The sequence below is a fragment of the Vicugna pacos genome, chromosome 8, assembly GCF_048564905.1.
Source record: "Vicugna pacos chromosome 8, VicPac4, whole genome shotgun sequence".
Classification (NCBI taxonomy): Eukaryota; Metazoa; Chordata; class Mammalia; order Artiodactyla; family Camelidae; genus Vicugna; species Vicugna pacos.
Genome location: NC_132994.1, coordinates 49,666,782 through 49,680,337, shown reverse-complemented (window position 1 = coordinate 49,680,337; position 13,556 = coordinate 49,666,782). Strand labels below are relative to the sequence as shown.

Here is a 13,556-nt window from a genome sequence, read left to right as displayed (position 1 = left end):
GACACAGATATTTCCATGCTTATGCAAAATACACATGAACTTAAATTAAAAAAGAAAACTAAAAGTAGTATCTTGTTCTTTTTTCTTATTTCACTTCATAACTTTTTAAATGCTAAAAGTAGTATCTTCTTTTTTCTTATTCTGCTTCATATGTTTATAGAAGATAGAGCTAAAATTAAAAGATTTACACTTGACTTCTCTTTTGCATATAACAAATTAGATTTGACCAGATTTTATTTCTCTCACAGAAGTCATGTGCATGGCTTATCTTGATAACCATTTGTAGCTAAACTCCTTATCAACAGATTGAACAGCTAGGCCTCAAATCTGCCCAATAAGATCACAAAGCAATAGGGTGAAATTATTTAGATCATTTAACAACCAGACCAGGGATTTCAAGTCACACTTCAGGGTTCGATCAGTGTAACAGATGGGGGAAAATAATAAACTGAATTTGGTGCCTGAACCATTCTACTCAAAGTGTTCTAGTAACTGAACTAGCTTAATTTTATAAAATTACATATATCATAAAGCTATGGTCCAATTTGAAAAGGCCTGGCACACAGTAGGTGCTCCAAAAACTTACTGGATGACAGAGTTTCAATAAAGGAGAAATAGTCCATCACCCTACAACCAGTGCACACAACAGCATCCTTCTAAGTCAGATTAAAGCTCTGCTTGATGGACCATAACTCAGATAATAGAAATATTTATTATATGACTTCCACTGTAATCCAGGACCACCCAATGAATCAAAGACTCTTCACTTCATTGTAAATTGGCCTATGCTTCTGGTTAAAGAGTGTAACACCAGTAATTGCAGCATTTTGGTGAATATATTCTTAGTCATATTCTCTATTATCTTTTTTAAACTTTGTTTCTAACATACTAACATTCCTTTCAACCCCCAGAATCTCACCACCATTATCTCTATCCTTTATTTTAATTTTCTTCTTTTACCATGAGAGTAAATTCCATCATGTTTCGAGTTCCCATCATGTTTTTAGGTCCCATTTTTTTGACTGACTGATTGATTTACACTTTTTGATAACTAACACTACTGCCTTATCAGGTCTCTTTTTACAAAGAACAAAAGAAACCTTCTTATAAGCAAGCCCAGTAATTCCCAAACCTAATCTGAGTAAGGTTTTAACAGTTCGTGATCATTTCAAGGCCTCGAGCTAGATAAAGGTGTTCTTTTCAGCATACTTCAGTCTTTTTCCAACTCACAATTAAAAAAAAAAGAGGAAAGTGAAGAGACAGGGATTTCTTCCCATCTTTTATACATCTGTTCACTACTGCTCATCTTAGTGACCAATGTATAAGAGCAAATATATTAATCTAGAATGTGTTCTCTTAGAAATATTCTAACAATTACTATTTCGAAAATTAGAAAGTCAAAGACATAACAAAACAAAAGCCAGTGTCACTTCCCCTGGTCCCCGCTCTTTCAAACTGCATGATACAAACTTAGACAAGTTACTAAGTATCTCTGAGCACCAGTTTGCTCTAAAAGAGAATAATGCCAAATGCTCAAGGTTAGTGAAAGTATTAGAGATAATACTCAGTGCTCAGAACAGTACCTGGGCACACAGAAGGCACTCAGTAAGTATTTGTTAGATGAATGAATAAATGAATGAATGAATGAATGAATGAATGAATATACAGTATCTAGCTTAATGCTTGACATTCAAAAGGCACTCAATATACAATTACACGGAATATATCAACATTTCACAGTGTTTTGCAGAGGGCACCCACCTCCCAGGCCCCTGCCTAGAAACACATGTCGCACCACATCCAGCAGTACCACCACAGTACTTACTGCACTTTCCTCCACCTTTCACTAGCAATGAACCATGCCTTCGTTTGGGTAATTACCACTGCGTGTGTATGGGTTATCTCCTCAACTAGATTATGAACACACTGAGGTCAAGGACTGTTGCTTTCTTTGTAGACCCAACAGATTCATTCATCCCACCCTACTCTAACGTGTTGATTATGTGAATGACGCATTTCCCAACAGAGACTTACACAAAACAGACACTCAATAAATACTTGCTGACTGACACAAAACACTGACTTACAGAAAGAGTAATAATACAGAGGTGTCGCACTGTGATATATAATACATATGCAATTCTTTCAATCACTATCCAAGTCATTCATTGTAAGTCCACTTCTGAGGCAGAAACTAAAGCTCATCAGAAGATCTCACATCCAACATCACCCAGCTTTACTCAAGTTCCTCTTGAAAGTCCTGGTTCTTTCCTTCAAATCACTCTGACTCTTAAATAAGGATTTCTTAAAGGCCTTTTTCAATCTGACTTCATAAATCAGACTCCTGAGGTAAGAATGCAGGGAACTCCTCCAGGGCAAAGATCTAGTCTTTTAGTGTTCAGCACTATAGGAGCTCAATAAAAACCAGATAACTCGTAGAAACATTGCTAGGGGGACTGCTCAGGTTACCCAACCCTGGGACCCCCAAGGGTACCCTGGTCCACACCACATAAAGTAACTAACTTCTTTTGTAAATTTCCTATCCTAACTGTATCTACAGTAAATAACCTTGGTTGATATATATATTTCTTAGAAATAAACTACAAGGAGTGGGGAGGGAAATAGCTCAGTGGGAGACTGTATGCTTAGCATGCATAAGGTCCTGGGTTCAATCCCCAGTACCTTCATTAAAAAAAAAAAAAAAAGAAGAAGAAGAAGAAAAGAAATAAACTACCAAACAAATCAGGACTTATTCAAGAATCAACCTTCAACTACTCAGGGACTAATTAACAAGATATGTATTTCTTTCTTCCTCCATCACTGAGTTTTAGGGTTCTTAGAATATTGATTGGATAATTTACAAGAAAAAGGAGATAAACTAAAACTAAAACTTGCCAGGGTGTGTCAAGTTCAGTATTATCAAATTGAAGATAATGACAGATAGTAACTGATTTTTTTTTCTATCTAGATAATAGATAGTGGATTAGAATTAGAATAAAGTAGCAAAGGGATCTATAAAACACGGTGGGGTGGGAAAGCCCTACAGGGACCCTCCCCTAAATCCACAGTCATTTGCAGGACCCATTTTCTAGCCCCCATAGTCTAAATTCTTACTAGTCTAGTTAGCTATTTTCTCATCCTCATTTCCCAGCTGACTCTTGTAACTCAAGTGTTCATTACAGCACACGAATTCCGCTCACATCAACCCTTCCACTTTCATCACCCTACCACTTCCACAATTCGGCATCATTTTCATTTTAAAGTACTTATTTCATTTACTCCTACCTATTATTTGGCTAGTTTGGGATAAATACATTTCAATTTGTATTCAACACAATGTTAAAACACGATCCCTTCCCTCAAGAAGCCAAGGCTGTAAAAGATAAACTACATTTTCCTAAAGAAAAGAAATATCCCCTGGAAATATCGTGACAAGTCCATGTAATATACACACCAAAAACCAATCTAACACTTTTAGCCAGGAATTAAATCATTCTGTTTGGCTTGTGACAATCTACCCCCTGCCCTTTTCACAAAACATGGCTAAGGTAAAGTGGTAACATGACTACCAAAAGTTTAGATAACTCATCATAGTTCTCAAAACCTTGTACCTTATTTGATCCCTTCAACAGAGAAAACAAGGCAAGCATTGTTGCTCCCAATTTCCTGATGGAGAAATCTAGTCTGAAAGGGTTAAAATGACATTCACCAGGTGACACATTTAGTGGCTAGACTGTCTTCTGATCCCCACTCTAGCACTCCATCTACAGTTACAGTGACTCCCCAAAGGAAGAAAAACAGTCTCCACTCAGCACATCTAAACTCGAAACTCACCATCCTAGGAAACACATTTGACTCCGCTTGAACTCTACTTCCAACCTGCATGATCTTTAGCTGTTCTTGCCTCCTTATCCCCACTGCATCACCTACTTGGATCACATCTATGTATTTTGCTATTATACTATACAAGATGATCCACAAGCAGAAAATGACAATAAATTTCCATTAACAATCATTTTTACATAGGCATTTATTCAGTTTCGACATCACTTATGGTCAAGACTTCCATGCATTCAAAGGGGCCCTTACAAAACCACACCTACCCTGGTTATGAGGTGGCCCAATAAGGATTACTAGTCCTGCCAATTTATTATGTTTTCTTTTGCTTTTGCCAAACAAGAATTAGGAGTTCCTTTAATACTCAAGTCAGAGGAGGAACATGAAAAGAAGCAGAAAAAGAAAGGGAAAGATTAAAAGCAAAAGAAAGAAAGAAAGACAAAGAAGGAATAAAGGAAGAAAGGACAAAAGGAATTAAAAAGGTATAAATGGTAGAAAGCACTACAGTAGCACAAATATACTTTGATGCTCTACCCAGAGAAGGCCCCCCTTTGCCTGAGAATGACTTCTGTCCTGAAAGTAGGCCCTGGATTACTAGAGACAAGCCAGCACCCTCCAAAATTACCAAAGGGATCTTACTGGACAACAGCTGTATTCCCTATGGAGATATGCTTAAAAGTTGACAAGTTTATGCTAACACACTGGAAACTCACTACAACCCTATGACAAGATATTTGGCACGAGTTAGCCCACATCGGATTTGAGCCATAGAAAATATGTTCCTTAAATACCCTCAGATATCTTGTTGCAGATTTCACCTACAAATTTTTACCAAGTTCCAGAATCTTCGATATCACTGTTGTACTTATGCAACAGTTATATTAGTTTACAGTTGCTTTGTTCTAGTTTTTCGACTTTCTCAATTCCAAAAAAAGAAACTATTTACTTTATATAGAAAACAGGTGCAACTGAAGTGTGAATTAAAAAAAAAAAAAGCCAGTCCAGATGATCCAGAACAATCTCTTAAATTTTCCTAATGTTTTATTTCAGCCTCAATCACACTTAGTGTCAAAACTTCCACGCATTCAAAAAATCATCGCAAAATGTTTTTTCTGCCAACCCTGTCCCACACTCTCCTTCCTGATTCCCAATCGCACCTTCTAACAATTGCAAGAATATCAAGCAATTTGTTTCAGCAAGCAACTCTTACCTAGCGGCAGTGAACAAATAATTGTCTGGTCGTCTTTACGATTGTCGTCCCCCTCAAGACTTCACCTGAAGGTCTAGCACTGATTTGAAGACAAGAGAAGTAAAACCAAAGTATCATCATTAAAAAAAAGAAAAAGCAGCAGCTGTCAAACTCATAACTAATAAGTTTAAATTTGAATCACTGACTTACTGCATAATTTTATAATTACCACTCAGTACATAACAAAAAATTAAACTAGTTCTGGATGAGGTGAAATGGATTTTATCATTGATATCATTGCCCTAACCCTAAATTTCCCCATTAAGGTCTCTCCCATTATATAACAAGCAGGTGAAAGTTATGGGGATCATTTGATTCAACTTTAATTTCTCTCATTGCTTTGATCCTTAAAATTAAAGTTACCATACAGAACATTCTGGCAAAAGAACAGATACTATGCAATCAGTTTTTGTCCATATATATAAATGTTGAAATCACAAACTACACAGAGTATTCAGAAATAACGTCTTACCCAGTGAAACAAAATTACACTCTTAGAACTGAATGGGACTATTTATTTTATGACTATATATAACTGTATGGTAAGGAAACGAAATACCAGCCTTAAATTACATTTATTAAAGGATAAAATGATCAGCACATACAAAAGGCAAATTTCAACCAAAAGTCCTTTTCAAAGTTTTAAACACATACTGCACTTTGTACTTTTATTAACATTCAAATGAAATTATACCGTGACTCCTGATTGAAAGTTGATCAAATGTATAGACAACGGTGAATATAAAAAAAACAATTGTTCCTAACCCAGAGAGTGACAAATCTCAAATCCCAGAATAAAAGCAAAGTGTTTTTCCCATAGAAGTAATGAAGGATGGAAGTTACAGGGTCTGGGTCCTCAAATCTCATTTGCTCTCCAATTTATTAAACTTTCTATTTCTGATCAGCATCCTTTCATACAACATCTGGCTGCTCGCTCAGGTCGACTAATTACTTCCACGTCGGAACGGACTACGTAGCTAAAAGTAAAGGCCAAAGTTTGCTCTCGGCCTTCCGAACTTAAAGATGCGTTTAACCACTAGAGGTCTCCCCTTGGCCAGTTTTGCACGTTCGCTATTTTGCTGCACTTGAAACTTTCCGGAGAAATGCTCTACTCGAGTCAGTGTTTTTCTAAAAACTTGCGCAAAAATCCACGCGACCGAGCTAGCCAGTACAGAGACTCTAGGGCTCCCCAAACCAATAAAGCTACCACAAACAACGCTCTAGGAAAATCAAAATTAAAATTCGACGCACTCGCCCCAGCCGCTCCCCCCACCCCATTCTTATTTCTCATCTCAGTTTCCCTTAACTTAAACTTGGAACAATCAAAAATCTATTTTTATTTCTGTGCACTCTGAATGATCTCTAATGCATTTTTCTGGCGGTAGACCCGTGGTGGTAAAGAAGCGGGCCGAGGGATGCAGGGAGGGGGAAGGGCCGTGCTCACAGCGCCCGAGGAAGTTGCATAAGGAAAGAGACTCCGTTTTTTGGGTCCCCTCAAAAAATCGGCGGGGAGGGGGAGGAAAAGGAAGCGGGGAGGGGGGAGGTAGGAGGGAAATCGAAGCGACGTTTACCTTCGTCTCCTGGTGGAAGGGTGGGGTAAAAGCCACAGTCCTCGCGACCCCGGAGGGCGGCTCAATACCCCCACCTCTCTCCCAGCGCAGACGGACAAACAGATACCCCCACCCCTCCGCAGGGAAGGCGGGGAGAAAACTGCCCGCTTTTAAACTTTCTCTCACGGTCGCGCTAAGGCCAGGCTTTGACCAGAAAGGGTGGGGGAGACCAGAGGGCCTTTTTCTTTCAAGGTAATTAAAGTTTTACCACCAGCACAAAAGTTGCGCCCTCCCCCCGCCCATGCCACCGTTCCCCCCCACCCCCCGCCTCCAGGGCTCACAAGTTTTCCTCCCTCTCCCCCCCCCACCAGCTCGCGAGGCGCGCGGCGGATGCCTAGGCTCCTGCGCTTCCCGATCCCCACCCCCGCCGGCCTCTACTTCCCCCCGCCCCGCCGCCGCGGCGCGAGGACGGCCCGCCGGGCCCAGGACGCTAGTGTGCAAAACCCATTATTCCGGAATGGCACACGCACGCGGCGTGAGGCGGGCGGCGGCCCCGCCTCGGACCCCTCTTTGCCTCCCCAGTATAAGGACGGCGTAAACAAGTTGCAGGAAAAGCAGCCCCGCGCCTCCACCCCCCCCTCCGCCCGCCGCCCCGGCGCAGCCGCCACCGCCGCCCGCCGCTACCACCGCGGCCGCCGCCTCCCGACACACGCCCGCGCCCGCACCCGGGCCGGCGCGGCGCGGCACGGCACGGGGCGAACGCCGCGACGGCGCGGGCTCCCGGCCCGGCCCGCGGCCCGCGCCCTCCCCCGCGCGGACGGCCGCAGCGGGCCCGCGCCGCCTCGCTTCCCGAAGCACTTTCCTGCCTCGGGCAGAAATAAACCGGAGGGTTTATTTTTGTGCAACTTTCCCAAAATGGCGGAAATTGGAACTGATCTATATGAAATTCTCACACAGTCGGTCGGGAAGGGGGAGGCGGCGAAGAAGAAAACGCAAACTCTCGGCCGCCGAGCCCGCCGCGGGTCCGTGAGTGTGTGCGTGCGTGTGAGTGTGCGTGTGCGCGGTGGGAGTCGGGGAGGCCTTTCCGCCGCGCACACACACAGCACACGCCGGGGAGACGCGCCTGCACATTCAACCAGTCCATTCTCCGCAGCCCGAGCGGGGAGAAAGTGGCCCGGCCTCTTTTCCCACTGCCTCGGTCTCCCGTACTTGTACTTCTCGCGCTCGCTCGTTCGCTCGCTCGCTCTCCGGTGCGCGCCCGGCACAAAGGCCACACGGGCGGAGGGGGCCGCAGGGGCGGCGCGCGGGGCTCGCGCCTCCCGCCGCACCGATCCGCGGCCCCGGCCGCCCCCGCGCCCCCCGGCCGGCGCCCCCCGCCTCGGCCGCTGCGCTCGCCGCCCGGGCTGCGGCTCCGCGGCGCCCACTCGGGCACGCACCCCGGCGGAGCCCGGCGCCGCCGCGCTCCCCCACCCCGCGCCCGGTGTCATGAAAGCGACCAAAGTGACAAGCTCGGGGGGCGCGGGGGAGGGGGCCCACACGCATCCCGCCGCCTGCGCGCGGGCGAGAGCCCGACGCGGCCGCCTCGCCCCGGCTCCCTTCCGCACGGCCCCCCACACCCTTCCCCGTGTGCGCGCAAAGAAAAAAATACAAGTCTCTCCTCCCCCCATTTTTTCCTTTCTCTTTTCTCTCTTTTGTTCCTCTTTCACACTCGCACTCACTACTTCAGAGTGAGATACCCAGAGACTCCCCCTCCAGCCGTTTCCGAGTCACTTGCCCACTTTTTTCCCCGGGATTAAGTTTTCTCCTCTTTCCCAGAGGCGCAGAGAAGTGGGGGAGAAACCCCTTCTGTCCTTTCCCCTCCCCTGATCTGTTTCACAAGACGAGGGTGCGCTTCCTTCTCTCTATAGGTCTCTTAACTTTCATCCTCACCCAGAAAAACAAATGAATGGCTTTTGCACGGACAAATCTTCAGATTAATTAGAGATTAGATCCGATCAACCGCTTCTTACCCCCAAATTTTCTCTTTTTTTTTTCTCCGTCTCACGAGTAGTCCTGACAAATGGTCCAGGGCTGCGGGCGCAGTGCGCATGTGCGCGTAGAGTCAGGGCTGGGGAGAGGGGAAACTGCGCTGGTGCCGGTGCCGCCGCCGCCGCCGCCGCTGCCGGGGAGGCTCGCTCTGGCTTCCCTGTTAATGCTGCTGCGCCTTCGCCGCTGGAAAGCAGCAATAAAGCCGGTTGGCAAATGCAGCAGCCCGCAGATACTGTTTCAGGTGCATCTTTTCAACCTCCTTGTCACCGGCTCAGAGCTGGTTCAGGAACAATCAAAACAAATATGAAAGACTGTTAAGGTTATAGATTTCTTTTGTCTATTTTTCACTTTACTTTTTTTAAAAAAGGCAATTTTCAGAGCAGCTAATCCACCATGTACTGTTAAACGTATGCTTTCAGCCATTAAAGAGTGGGCCTTGGTCTTACCCAAACACAATCCAAACGTTCAATGCATGCTACAGGTCATGAAAAATAAGAAATAAAGTTTGAAGCTTTGATGCCCCCCCACCTCGCTTTTAAGAATGGGAGAATGCATTATCAAGTGTGCACGTAAAACTTGGGCGGGCTTTCCGTTTCTTAAGTGTTGGTCTTTATTGACATCTTAAACGTGTTAGGCCTCTGTTGTGAAATATGTTGGGATTCGTATGTCAACTTAGAAATCAGTCTTAAAGTCCGGTGGCAAGAAGCAGGTAGAGGACTACCCTCTGAATGTATTCAGACAAGATGGCTGAGCGGTCCTAAATAGCAAAACCTGTCTTTGTTAAGGCCTCAAAACTAGATCAAGCGACAGTATTGTATTTTGGTATTGACAGCTTTCCACCTATTGACTGCAGGCCTCCTTTTGGGCAGCTCACCATCCTCCTTTTCTACTAGATACAAGTATTTACAAAATAATTCAAATAATTGAAGTTGTGATAAACATTTTTATGTCAATAACAGTTTGCTGTGCGAGGGGGAAAAAAAGTAGCGCTAGTGATTTCAGAAATGGTGGAAGCAAGTTTTTTGCAGGGGTGGTGAGATAAAGTAAGGCCCCGCCCCTCACAGTGGACTATTTAGCTTGCATCTAATAAAGGGTAGAGGAGGCCCTTTTCTGAAATTGCTGCCTGAGGCCTAGAATTTAAATATATCACAGATGGAAATTCTGTATTAAAAAAATCCTTCTCCAAAATGTAAGTAATAATACTGTTGATTGAATTTTTTCATTTAAGGAATGTTCCTTGAACCAGTTTCAGAAAATAAACTGTTAAATTCTTTCCTCAGGACCATGAAATTACCCTAGAGAAGCAGATCATGGGACTATGTCTTCTGTCGGTACAGGGACCAAATTCTCCCAACCAACACCCAGAACATACGTCTTGACATGTACTCAAGACAGAAGAACAAACCCTGTGAAGCTGGAATGAGTTCATGAAATGTGCTTCATATGTTGGGCAGCCATGGGTTTAGGGGTGTGAAGTGGGGAAGGCTGGGTTAATGAGAGCTATTGAGAGTCTCATTGATTTCACCCACCACATCAGCCTTTTTCAGAGCTACTCCCAAACAGCCTAATTAACCGATCTGAATTTCAGCTTCTCCTTCTCCCCAGCCCTTGAATAATAAGCAGTGAAATGGCCAAAGGCAGACAATGGGAGGAAAAGGAAGGCAAGGCCAGGAGTTATGTGCAAAACTCAGCCCTGACCCCCAAAGAGACAGAATTTAATTTTACACTCCTCCTTCTAAAAGTCTGTTTTAGATTTGTTCTCTCTAGTTTCTGGATGATGCGTCTATATCACATGTATTTTCAGAGATGTTGGTTCCACAGTCTGTACACTTACATTAAAGGCCTACCTTGCACGAATTTCTACAAGGTGTTGGGGATAAACAGATGATCGGAACTAGGCCATAAGGAATTCAGTCTGGCCAAAGAGCCAGTCTAGTGAACTGGGCACTGCTTCACAGCGTGGTGTTTGTTGTACTAGGGGTGTGTGGGGCAAGAACAATGGAGTGAAAACTAAGCTGGTTCTGGAAGGACAAGCGTCCAGGGTTTGTGGTTCTCCTTTTTCTCTGGGAAGATGAACCAACAAGAGGAATCCTGAGTAAAGATCCAAGGGTTTGGAGAGCAAGGTTTTCCTGGGACCTGTGCACATACTGAGGTTCACTAACAAAAATAAGGATGAGTTGAGGCTCTCTACAATACGTTGTCTTTCTTTCCCAGAGATCATCAGTAAAACCTCAAAGATTTAATCTAAGTTGCTCCCAGGATGCAGTTCCAAATGGGAGATATTTTGAAAGTACTCACGTGTAAGGATAATGCTACCAAATTTTTCTACAAAGAATCCACTGGTGTCACCACCTGCAACAGAGGCAGTGATATTAGAATCTAAATAACATCATGTTATTCTTTATATAAATTGGTAGTATTTACAGGACCTTTCTCCATCTGTTCCATAAATGGTAATATGTTAGTAGAAGCTTCTTTGTTGTTCCTTCACCCTTCCACCAGTTACTGGTTAATAATTCACAATGAATCCCTTCTATCCCACATCCCTTAATTCCATCATTCTCCACCCTTCTCCTGTCCTTCCCATCCCACCCTGCTCTACCCAATCACCCAATCACACCAACATACCCAATCCATCCTCAGAACAGGTCTGTAACTTCCCTGACATCCCAAACTAAAGTAGTAACTCACTCCTTCACTTTTCTTTGTATTTATTTATTTATACAAACTTGTCCCTCACCCCCACCCTCAATGATTTCAGGTTATTCCACTCTTGTATATTTTGAGCTGAAGCCATTTTACATGGGAAAATGTTTTAAACAAATCATAGTACTCACTCTTCGGAGACTTTTTGAGACTCCTCATCACCTCCCGGATGAAGGTCATTCAAAACCTCTCTCACTCTACTTCATCCTGTAACCTCCACTCTGTATGAATTCAGTTTAGAAACCTAACACTCCCTTTTCCTAACACCAAGCTTATTCTGCATTGATAGGACACACTCCTCCTTCCTGGAACAATTCAAGGACGACCTCCTCCACCAGCCAGCCCTTCACAAATTGAAAGTGACCAGGACTGAAGTCCAAGAGATTTTTATTATAATCCAGTTCTGCCACCACCCACTGGGAACCACTAGGCAGGTCACTTCATGTTTCAGGGTTTGAATTCTCTCACTAGTTACACAAAGAATAGAGCGTCATAATTGATTTCTGAGATCTCTTTGAAAGCCATGTCCCTCCCCATCCTTCCATATAACAGGAACACTGCCACATTTTAGTACAAATAATATGGAACCAAGAAAAGAATTTTAAGTAAGGAGTAAAAAAATCCATCTATTTGCTAGGTAGCAGAATGTTACCAGTTTATTGCTTATTCAGTTGGTTTAAACCTAGTACTAATGAGATGAAGGTCAAGGGTTCCGTTCCCTGATGGCTAGTTAGTTTTGATCTGTTTCATAGCCACAGACTGCTTTCCTAACCCCAGTTTTCCCATGTTGTAATGCGTGCTATTGGGCACAAGTCTTAAGGTAAAACTGAATCTTTCCATAGAAATTTTCTAATGTGAACAGTACCTGAAACCATTCTTTCAATGCATTATCTTACTTTTAAGTGTGAGTCAAGCTATTGATTTTTTTTAGCCTACATAATTGTGTGCTCCATGTTCTTCCAAGTATAAAAATGATGTTAACATTGATTTGGCCAAGATTTTTATTATTGATATTTATTTATAAGAGCTGAGTTTGATTTTCTTGTTAGTGTTCCAGATAACACTGAAATGTTCATATAGTACTCTAATTTCAACCCTAGTTATCTTTCTTGTGACACATCTGTATACATTCTTAGCACAGAGCTTTTGATAGTGAAATGTAATTGAAATGCTGAAGGTGAAAGAAAAAGGATATATTACTCATCAGGTAAGGAAAGGATTATAATGTGTATCACATTCTCAACATCTTAAGGAAATTACTATATAACGAACTTCTGGACAGATGTGAATGTCTGCTATAATTCTGTTTAGATGCAAAGGTAAAGATAGAAACATGACAGACATATTCAAAAGTGTGAAATGATATAGGACTATAAAGTGACTTCTAAATTAAAAGGAAAGAGACAATTTATCATTTTCCATAATACACTTACTCACTTAAAGCTTAAACCCAAAAGCCTTATAACTAAACAGTGTGAGAGGGACAAGCCAGACTTCAGAACATGTCTGTGACAGTAGCCCCTGATACCCTTAGAGCCTGGTTCTAGAATGTTCTTTCCATTTGACCTGGCCTCCTAGCGACAGCTGACTGGTCCAGGAGTGGGCATTTAACCCAAGGACTGAATCAAGTAGGGGCAGACTAGGGGTGCTCCCCCAGATGAATAAAAGTGATGAAATGGACCAGTCTATTCTCACACTTGGCCATATGAACTGGAAATACCGGAGATCAAATTAGTTGATAGGCATTATGCAAACTAAACGATTCACAGAGAAGAAAAGGTAGAGTGCAGGTGCGTTAACTGTTGGAAACCATGCATGGTAGCAATAATAAGACAGACCAGAGCAGAAGTGAACTGGCCAGATGGAGGTAAAGGTGCTGGAGCTGCAGTGGGCCCTGCATGACCTCCTGGGCCTCCTCCTTCTCCTGTTCCTTCTGCTCCTCCTATTCCCAAATGTCATTCTCGTCCTGGAGAGGCCTGGCCACTCTGGGCCACCATGAAGACCACCTGCATAGATAGAATTTCTGTCTTCACTAGTATCATCATCATAACTCCCCATTCCTTATGGAAAATTGAGGTGGTTTTTGAACTGGGTAGATAAACCAAAGACCCTAAGAAACAGCCATGTGTATGACTCGTTCTCTTTAGCCCTACAGATTTAAGGGGGACCAAGTTAGAAAGTCAGTT

General features: G+C 43.3%; 1 protein-coding gene across 5 annotated transcripts in view; it reads right to left on the bottom strand.

The window, feature by feature from the left end:
* Positions 1-8,724, bottom strand: part of L3MBTL3 (L3MBTL histone methyl-lysine binding protein 3) — a 108,483-nt gene extending 99,759 nt beyond the window's left edge. For 2 of the 5 annotated variants that reach the window (XM_031680069.2, XM_015235793.3), the window contains exons 1-2: positions 6,658-6,898; positions 5,048-5,126 (exon numbers count right to left, since the gene is read on the bottom strand). The gene's annotated coding sequence lies outside the window, so the exon portion shown is untranslated. Of the gene's footprint in view, positions 1-5,047; positions 5,127-6,657; positions 6,899-7,589; positions 7,842-8,645 lie in introns of those variants that run through there. The other 3 variants (XM_031680070.2, XM_072965856.1, XM_072965857.1) reach the window with 3 other exon arrangements.
* Between the last annotated feature and the right edge of the window lie 4,832 nt (positions 8,725-13,556).